This window comes from Sciurus vulgaris (genome assembly GCF_902686455.1).
Source record: "Sciurus vulgaris genome assembly, chromosome: 3".
NCBI lineage: Eukaryota > Metazoa > Chordata > Mammalia > Rodentia > Sciuridae > Sciurus > Sciurus vulgaris.
Window position 1 is genome coordinate 54,834,974 of NC_136463.1, and position 8,574 is coordinate 54,843,547.

The following is an 8,574-nucleotide window of genomic DNA, read 5'->3' on the forward strand; positions in this document are numbered from 1 at the left end:
CTAATTCTTAAGTAAAATGACTTTATGGTGCCATTTTTCACCCAAAATATATCCGAGATTCACCTGGTAATTGGAGTGACCTTCTGGGTTCACTTAATTGGCTTAATCAGAGGACAAACTTCTCTTACCTGTATAATAGGAAATAGTTTTGCAACTTAAAGTGCCCATCTAAGTTGGGCTCCACCCTCCAATAGAAACTGGGAAATGGAGGCTCTATTTCCCTTGGTGTGTATTTTCAAAGAGGTTGCTCTCAGGTCCTTGAGAAAGACATTCCTGTGTAATAAAGCTTACAAGAGGCTTGTGTAGCTTCAAAACAGATTCACACACATTTCACAGAGACAGAAAAGAACATACAGATTTCCTGAAGCAAATTCTCTCAAGAAAAGGGGGAGGGGTGGGGAGAAATTTCTTCCCTTATTTTCAACAGGGAGAATGAAGCCTCTTATTTAAAACATTTTAATGTTTTGTTTTTATATATACCACAAGAAGAAATGAGGCCTTGACTTTGGGCCCTTTTCAGTAGGGAAGTCCACACTGGCACAGATGCAACCAGAGTTAACCTCTTTGTCCACACTTCTACTTTCCCGCTGTCTGCCAGGAGCTCACTCCCACATTCCCATTACCTCTCTGCAGTGATTTAACTTCTTGATCAAAGCTTCTCTTACTAGGTTATGCCCAGGGGGTGGACCTTACATTTCATAGCCAAAAAGCCCTGTTAAAATGTTTTCTAAGGCTGGTGCTGTGGTGCACACCTGTAATCCCAGCAGCTCAGGAGGCTGAGGCAGGAGAATGGCGAGTTCAAAGCTGGTCAGCAAAAGCAAGGTGCTAAGCAACTTAGTGAGACCCTGTCTCTAAATAAAATACGAAATAGGGCTAGGATGTGGCTCAGTGGTTCAGTGCCTCTGAGTTCAATCCCTGGTACCAAAAACAAAAACAAAAACACACAACCAAACCAAACCAAACCACCATTTTCCAAATGTAAGAATAATTTCGTTCTTTTCCTTTCTCCTGTTGCCAATATGACTCAAAATGCAGTCAGTTTTGATGGTTGTCTTTATGTTATTGTTTGGAGCCCATGTATGGCATGGGGCTATATAAATTCACATTTGGTCCTTGAGGCACTTACACAAAAGCATGGCTTTGTAAACCATGTAATTTTAAACTGTGTAATCATAGGATATGATTTCGGGGCAGACACTGTATCATGTATTTTTCCAATTAGTAATTTGGACACCCCCATCCCTGTTTACAGGAGGCCCAGCACTTCCCTCCCTGAGTGCTGTCACTTGCTTCTGTAGCTGTACTATGGTTAGTTGGAGAACTCTTGTTCTATGCAACCTAGTGGGCCATTTTCTAGTGCTGTGTGGAGGTCTTGCACAGGCCACAACTGTGACATAGATTTGGGTTTCCAAACTCTGTTCACACATCCAAGCATGATTGTGGTGCTAGGGGGCTGTGCCTGGACTGTGCCAGGGCTGTGCCAGGGCTGTGTCTAGCCTTGACCTCCTGAACTTTAGTCTTGGAACTGAGCCTGGTCATTCGACCAGACCACTTTCCCTACAGAGGGTTCCCTTTTGGGATCCACATGTTTTTTGTTTTTTGTTTTTTTTTTCCTGATGGTGGACATCTAAGGAAAGATTGATCTTTCAGAGAGGACTTAATACTGAACAATGTCAAAAAGTATCAGAGTCTCAATCACTTTTCTTTCATGCAGTGTCTTGAACCATTTAATCAAATTTACCCTCTCTCACTCCTCTGCGAACTCTGGGTACCTAGGGAGTGTGGAGTGAGGAATGGGGATGGACAGGGTGGGAGTGGAAGGGGAGTCTTTATGTGCCAAAAAATGGTGCCAAAGTAGGGATACTCAGGCTCAGAGAATTTTGCCCCCAGAAAGCTAATTCAGACAGATAGAGAGGTAGAGATAGATAGATAGATAGATAGATAGATACATAGATAGAAAGAAAGAAAGAAAAGCTGTAAGATTCTTTTTTTCTTTACCCTTTGCTGCTTAACCCCTTTTCTCTTCCTTCTCTGCCACCTCCACCCTAGCAGGTGTTCCCAGGTCAAGCCCAAAGTTTCTATGGATTCACAGAATCATCTTCAAACATGAATGCAACTTATAGAAATGGTTGGTTTGGGTTGTTTAAAAAGAATCCCAGCAGCTTGGGAGACTGAGGCAGGAGGATTGCAAGTTCCAGGCCAGCTTCAGCAATTTAGGCTCTAAGCAACTTAGCAAGACCCTGTCTCAAAATTAAAAAAAAAAAAATAAAAAAATGGGCTAGGGATATGGCTGAGTAGTAAAAGCACCCCTAGGTTTTATCCCAAGTGTACACACACACACACACACACAAATCTGTACTATACTGTATACATTTTTCTGGATCTTCCTTTTCTTATTTAAGTTGTGGCTCAGTGGTGGAGCACTTGCCTAGCATGTGTGAGGCCCTGAGTTTGATTCTCAGTACCACATATAAATAAGTAAAATAAAGGTCCAATGACAACTAAGAAAATTAAAAATATTTTTTTACAGATAGTTACACATCCTACTCTTTTAAGCAGATGAATGGTATTCCACTGTATGATAGCTTTACAGTGTACTCAATTTTGCCTCCGTTCATGAACATTGTTTCCATTAATTTTTACATATGTTGAATACTACAAAGAGCATGCATTTGCCTATAGCCTTATGTTTTATTTCTATTGGTTAGAGTCCAAGGAAAGGGTGAAAAGAATTAAAGACCAGAGGTAAAATTTTAAAACAAATAAAGACAAACAACAAAGTGGCGTTTGTTTACATGTCAGGCCATAGTAATACACCCAGAGAAGATATTTGACTGCATAGTTCATGGAGTCATGGGATAAGTCGGGGATTTTTAACTGCTAAAAGGGAGTGTTGAGATTTGAAATTTGGGTCTTGCCCTCCACACTCAGCTCCTTGTGAATAAACTCTTGGCAAAAAAAGAAAAAAGAAAAAAAAAAAAAAAAGAAAAAGAAAGGGTGGGGGGAGTGTTCGTAATGATTATGCTAATTAAAAGGTGAAAGATGATATACTGGAGAGGCTAATGTGAGTCCCTCTAGTGAGACATATGTCTGTCAGTTTTCTGTCACTGTGACCAAATACCTGAGATAAATTAACTTATAAAAAGGAAGGGTTTATTTTGACTCACAGTTTCAGAGATTTCAATTCAAGGTTGGCTGGTTCTATTGTTTTGGGAGCTGTGGTGAGGCAGAACATTATTGCAGGAAGTACATGTTGGAGCAAAGCTGCTCACCTCATGGAAGTGGGGAAGCAAAAATGAGGGAGTCAGGAAAGAGTCAGGGTCCCAATATCCCCTTCAAGGTCAAGCCCCTGAGTGAACTAAGTTCCTTTCACTGGGCCCCACTTCCTAAATGTTCTACCCCCTCCCAATAGTGCCACAGGCTGGTGACCAAGCCTTTAGCATATGGGCCTTCAGGAATATTTAGGATCCAAACCATAATGCCAGGTTTGCACACAGCTGGGTGAAACAAGTCCCATTGTCTGTACTTAGGAGAATACATTAGTTCCAATACATACCTGGCATGCTTAGATCACTTCAAGTCCATGTTCATGGACTTGCTTGAGCAAACTTCACTTGCTCCCATATGCATTGCGTCATCATCCACAATAGCCAATACATGAAATTGCAAATGCTCCAAGCATACTGTTTACTGACTCCAATGAAAGAACTCAATGGAGAGGTTTTGGATACTTTATTACTCATGTACTCCTTGGGAGTGGTGGCCAGGATACAGTGGAAGGCTGCACCACTCCTACAAGCAGGGAATACATATGGGATAGGTCACATGCCCATTGTAGAGATGGATTTCTTTGGATGTTTTATGAATACATTCTTTTACTTTACAACCAAGGTCACTTTGATTCTCACCTCAAGATTGAAAGTAAGGGAAGCATCCAGCTTCTCCCTTTGCTGCCACATTTTTTAGAGTCATTTTAATCTTACTGTAAGCTTTTCTAGACACTAATTACAGTTTACTCCACCAGAAAACAATGTAAGTGTCCACAGATGAATGGATAAAGAACATGTGGTACATATAGAAAATAGAAATACTAGGCAAGCTTTAAAAAGAAGGAAATCCTGTCATTTGAACAACATGGATGAAACTTGAGAACTTTAAGCCTAGTAAAGTGAGCCAGTCACAGAAAGACAAATACTGCATGGTCTCACTGATACGCAGAATCTACAGAAAAGGTGAACACATAGTAACAGTAACATGGTGATTACCAGTTCGTAGAGATTGGGAGAAAGGGGAATTACTGATCAAAGAATACAAAGCTTCAGTTACAAGATGAGTAAGACCTGGAGGCCTAATAAAGAGTGTGGTGATTTTAGTTAATAACGTCTTGTATACTTGAAATTTGCTAAGATAGAAGAGCTCAAACATTCTCACCACAATTAAAAAAAGGTGAGATGGTAGACATGTTTATTTGTTCAATTGTGGCAATCATTTCATGATGGACATATCCACGTACCAGAACTTTAAGATGTAGCCTAAAAATACAACTTTTATTTGTGAATCATACCTCAATAAAGCTGGGGTAAAATTTTCAACTGTTTATAAACATTTGTAAAGAAACACTGTATTTGGTTTAGCTCCCTCTTGGCCAGGGCTGCAGAAGTTCTTTCACATGGGATTGCTGGGTAAGAGTCTGTATGTGGGGACCCAGAGTTTGTCGATGGCATCAGAGAGGACAGTTTCATAGAGAGATGGAGGCAGAATGCATACTGGAGTGTAGCACATCTTCCTTTCCATGAAGGGAAAGAAAGAGAACCAGAGTTGAAGAAGGCAACCAGGAGGGCAGGAGGGAGAGGCTGAGGTGCCGTAGAAGCCAGGGTGTAAATGATGAGGGGAGGATCCTGTGGGAGGAGAGAAAATCCTAAGAATGTGCAGAGGAACTGGTCTTCCATGATGCATTCTCAAAGCAGGTGGGACAGCAATATCTTAGATATTACAATGGTTTCTATCTCTCCATAAGGCCACAGCATGTAAATAGATGTTAAGATATTAAGATACTATGGGGAGGGTAGGGGACTATTATAAAAATGTCACAAAGGCTCCATAAAGGGGACAATAATGGAAAAAAGGTGGAGAAAGATGGCCTTAAATGGTAGAGACAGCTCTTCCTTTTTAACAAAAAGGAACAAACAGGATGGCAGCAAATAAGCCAGAAAATTAGGTGTGGGGAAATATCCTATCTGATGATTTGTATTTATTCTATGAGGTGGTTGCCAAGGAGCTGGCTTCTGAGGGTCAAGGGAGCTGTGGGGGCATTTCAGAAATATAAGGAGAGTGGAGAGAGTTTGAACAGACTGAGGAAAGTAAGAGAGAATCTGGGTGCAGTGGTGTACCCTTATAATTCCAGCTACTTAGGAGCTGAAGTGGTAGGATAGCTTGAGCCCAGGAATTCTGGGCCAGCCTGAGCAACAGAGCAAGACCTAATCTCTTGAGAAAGAAAGAATGAAAGAAAGAGGGAGGAAAAGAGGGAAGGGGCAGGAGGAAATGAAGAAAATAAGAGAGAGTGATTGGGCATGTTTGAGACTCTAGAGAAAGTTGGTGACCATTTAACTGTCTCTCCAGTAGTGTGATCTTCCTAGGGAATTAACTGCTTGATTTGTGTCATTTATATGAAAGATAAAACTTATCAAAACATCCATGGTGGAACAGTGGTCTCAAGGCTTTGCCTGGTGGAGGTTGATGTGGCCCCTCCCTTGTCGTTATCTCCCTGGACAGCAGTGGGAGAGCAGGTATGAACACTGAGCCCATTCTTATTTGTTTGTCCATTGTCTTTTAAGCAACCATGGTGTCCAGAAAATCTTCCTAGGTACACTTCTCACCTAATGTCATCTCTAAACCACTTTACTTACTTGTTCTGGAGCTGGCTTTCCTTGACATTTCTTTATTTTCTTTTTTAAGTATTTTGTTTTAGTTGTAGGTGGACATAATACTTTTATTTTATTTTTATGTGGTGCTGAGGATCAAACCCAGGGCCTCACAAATGCTAGGTGAACACCATCACTGAGTCACATCCCCAGTCCCTCTCCTTGACCTTTCTTTAAAGAGATTGGGAAGTTCACCCTGGCCCTCTACTCCAGGCCCCACTGCTAGTCTTCACTTCTCAGGGACCCAACAGCCAACCCTTAGACTCTCTTTTGAGGAAGAGAAAAGAAGGCCAGGCCCAGGGTATATTAAGCTTCTCATTTTATTTTTGGAGAAACCAAGGTTGCAGGACAAGTAAAGGTATGAAGTCTACCAGAGGAGACAGGGAATAAAAATCTCCACCCTTCTCTGGGACCCCTGCCAACATCCTGTATCAATTCCTGCTCTGTTTATATTTCTCCTTGGTCTTATGTTTACCTTATAATCTGACATTTCTCAGGTTTCTTATACTGGTTTCTAGAGAATTTTCATGTCTTGCTTAGCTGATGGTCTCTTTGTGACACCCTGTGTTGACTGGAATTGACAGTCATTCCTGACACTGAACTGTGCCATGTGACACTGAAGGTCTGCAAGAGCAGGAACTGGGGTGAGGTGAGTGAGGCACTTGATTTGAGTGCCACATATAAGTGGGTCCCAAGAAGCTCAGTAATCAAGAAAAATAATATTTTAATGCACGATTTTAAAAGTAAAAATGAAGGTAAAATACTCATGATGGATGAACTGAAAATTTTAAAGTAAGGACAGGATTTGAAATAAAACTTGATGTTAGCTATTTATATTCTTAAGACACCTCTGACTGACTAGACCCACAGCATCCCCATTTCCAGGTGTCTTGTGGAAATGTTTTACTTTTTGTAATTTTTAAATTTTATGGTACTTGGGATTGAACCCAGGGCCTCATGCTTGCCAGGCAAGTGCTATAACACTAAGCTACATCTCCAGCCCTTTTATATTTGTTCCCTTTATTTCCAGGCCTTTCCCCCAGCAATAACAATATAGGCAAGTCAGTCTTCTTCTTTTTTTTTTTTTTTCTTTTTCACTTTTTTATGGTGCTGGGAATCAAACTAGGACCTCATGCAGGCTACCACTCATTCGACCACTGAGCCACATCGCCAACCCTTGTGTTCTTTTAATTTTATTATGTAAAACTTATCACTTACTGTCTCATCTCCTTTCCAAACTCTGCTTTGCCTCCTGGCTTTCCAAATCAAAATGGCTCTTTAAGATACTTTGTAAATAATGGTCTATCTACTTCCTACTTTAGCAACATAAATAATTGACAAATAATTGATTTTCCAAGATCAAATTCTCAGACATCACTGTCTTTTCTGAGTCCATAAACCAAAGAAGGCAGAGGTTGACTTTTATAGTCATCATTCATTCTGTGTGTGTGTGTGTGTGTGTGTGTGTGTGTGTGTGTGTGTTAGTTACTGGGGATTGAACTAAGTAGGGCTCTACCACTGAGCTACATCCCCAGCTCTTTTTATTTTTTGAGACAGGGTCTCCTAAATTGGAAGACTGGCTCCAAACTTGCAATCCTCCTGCCTCAGCCTCCTGAATAGCTGGGATTACAGACCTGTGCCTCTGTGTCCAGCTCATTGTTCATTTTTACTTTGACTTACCAATGTTGTTTTCTGCCTTCATCACTACAATGAATCCACTCCCAAAGCTTATTTATGATTTCATTCTTAAATCCATTGGTTGTTGTAAAAGACTTATCACTCACTTCAGGACTGTCCTGAGGGTATGTGGAGTCTCAGGCAAATGTTTTTGGCAGGCCCCTATTAATGTAAATTATTTGTCTGAAAACGTATGATAATTTCATGGGCCCATATGAAGTATGATAATTTATCAGTGAATATATAAAATAATGGGTAGTGAGGCAGTACTTAAATATTTGCTTATTGGATGCTCATTGCATCTGGAGCTTGGCAAAAACTTCTGTCCTAGCAGACTTTTGAAAAGGTATATTTTTTGAGATCGTGTGTATACCTTTATTCAAATCACACTTGATTGGTAATTTGCACAAGAACAGAATTGTAGATGGAGAAATAAACTTATCTCAGAATTTTGAGGGTATATTTATTAGTGAAAAAAAGGCAAAGCTCTTTAACAAAGAAACCTCAGAACACAGCAACTTAAATATTTGATTAATAATTCCTATATTGTCATTGTGTCTTCTAATCTTCATCTCTTGTTTTTTTCTACTACTTTCTTGGAGAAGTCTCTTTTTGTAGAATTCAGTTTTTTTCTGCTATGGAATCATCTCTGTCACGTTTTTCATTACTTTCAGAAAATATCCTGTTCTTGTTTCAAGAATGTTAAATCTTCTCTAGTATCTCCAAACAGAGTAATTATAGTTTTTAAAAAATCTTATTCCTGTACTGTCCCAGCTTCTTATGATCCTTGACTTTTTCTATTTAAGAGTGAGGCACCAAAAAAGGTAATTGTGATCATTGGTGGGGATTTTCAGAGTAAAGGGCAGAGACCTGGGCATTTGGCATGGCACCTTTTCTGGCCAGTAGCTGTAGGTTTGTTTTTTTTTTTTTTTTTAATCAGGATGCTTGGTTTCTCTAGAGACCAGTCATCCAGTTT